At 46.3% G+C, this 1,913-nt stretch overlaps 1 pseudogene; it reads left to right on the top strand.

The window, feature by feature from the left end:
- The first annotated feature begins 586 nt into the window (after positions 1-586).
- On the top strand, positions 587-1,651 carry LOC100424976 (interleukin enhancer-binding factor 2 homolog pseudogene; annotated as a pseudogene).
- The last annotated feature ends 262 nt before the right edge of the window (positions 1,652-1,913 follow it).

Here is a 1,913-nt window from a genome sequence, read left to right as displayed (position 1 = left end):
GAAGAAGGAGCTGCCATTCTGTAAGCCTCCCAATGGCCTTTTAGATTCCTCACTTATTCATTCATTCATTCAAACTAGGGTCCTTCACCCAGTATACAAACACGTCTTCTAAGGCTAATGCATTCTAGTTACAGGAATAAGTAGAGAATCTTGTGACAGTCCCTCTCAGCTCTAACGGCAATTTGTCCTCTCTGGACAACTGTAACACTGAGTCAGGAAAGGCTGAGCTGAGGACAGATTTTAGATTGTATTTCTGAATTCCATATTTCTTCCAAGGGGAGAAAAGTGAGATCTTTTCTGCTATTTCATCATCACATTACGATTTGGAGAGGAACATTCTACCTTCATAAATGCTAGAGAATGAAAGATAAACAATGGAATGTGTAATGCTAAAGGCTTATAAAGTTTAAACCTACCATGATTTAAAACGAGGTATCTGAGAGGAAAGGGGTGGTTGGTGCAGACTCCAGTGTGGGGGATTTTAAGGTGCCACGAGAGATGACAGAGGACAGGGTCATGGTGGGCGCTTTGGTTCCAGAAGAGGCCCAGGAGGAGGGTTCGGGCTCTTTGTGCCACATATCCTATTTGATTTCTGTGTGAAATGGCCTTCCCCCGGGTTAAGCCAGCACCTGATGAAATGTCCTTCAGTGAGGCCTTGCTGAAGAGAAATCAGTACCTGGCTCCCAACTCTGCTGAACAGGACTCTGTCTTTTCTCTGGTGACAAAAATAAACAACGTGACTGATATTTGATTGTGGCTCTAATTTGAAGTGCAAATTCAAGAAGTCTGACAGGTGGGATCATACAAAGAGAGAACGATGGCTACAGGCCACAATGCAGCTGCCCCGGTGGTAATACTAAAGACTCTGCCAACACTGGAAGCTGTTACTGCCCTGGGGAACAAAGCTGTGGAAAGCCTCACAGTACAAGATCCTGCTGAAGTTTTGACTGTGCTGACCAACAAAACTGCCTTAAAATCTCCAGTGAAAATTCTCACTACAACAGTGTCACTCCATCTTGGAAAACTGGACCCCAAAGTCTATTTGGAGAGCAAGGTATTGCAGAATGCCTTGGCAGCCATCCCACCTGCCTGCTGGATTGAGAGAAATGCCTCTCAGTCCATAAAGTTCTCATCAGACTACTCAAGGACTTGAGGATTCGTTTTCCTGACTTTGAGCCACTCACATTCTGGATCCTTGAGCTACTGTGTCATTCTGCTGTGATGAACAACCTCACCAGACAGCCTTCGGCCCTGTTGCATATGAGCATTGCTTGCAGATTCTGGCTGAAGGACCGTTCCCGACAGGGTCAGTGGGTATCACTGACCCCTGTGAGAGTACACACAGTCTGCAGGACATGGTCTGCCACACGGCTCCGACTCTGGTCCAAATCCTCTCACATGGTGGCTTTAGGAAGATCCTTGGCCAGGAGGGTGATGCCAGCCATCTTGCTTCTGAAATATCTACCTGGGATGAAGTGATAGTAACACCTTCAGAAAAGGCTTAAGAGAAGCTGCCAGAGAAACAGGAAGGAGAGAAGAAAAGGAGAAGACAGAAGAACCACCTCAAGGAGAGAAAGAGGAAAGCATGGAAACTCAGAAGTGGCCTTCCCTTCACTCCCTTTCCTACCCAAGGGGGAAGACTGGAGCCTAAGCTAGCTGCCAGTGGGCTTTACATGGTGGCAGGCATTTTCATGGGTCAGGAAGACAACAGGAAGGAAAATAAACCCCGTAGAAGGAAGTGTCAGTCCAGTGGGTTTTGATATTGGCTTAGCAGCCAGAGTCTCCCATTTGTGACCTATGCCATCCATCTGTAATGAAATGAGATACCAACATTTCTTCCTCATACTCTAGAATCCCCAGCTCCTGAAAACCCCTTTCTCAACTAATAACTTTGCTGTTGAAATGTTGTGAGC

This window comes from Macaca mulatta, chromosome 7 (assembly GCF_049350105.2).
Source record: "Macaca mulatta isolate MMU2019108-1 chromosome 7, T2T-MMU8v2.0, whole genome shotgun sequence".
Taxonomy (NCBI): domain Eukaryota; kingdom Metazoa; phylum Chordata; class Mammalia; order Primates; family Cercopithecidae; genus Macaca; species Macaca mulatta.
This window is presented reverse-complemented; position numbering and strand designations above follow the sequence as displayed.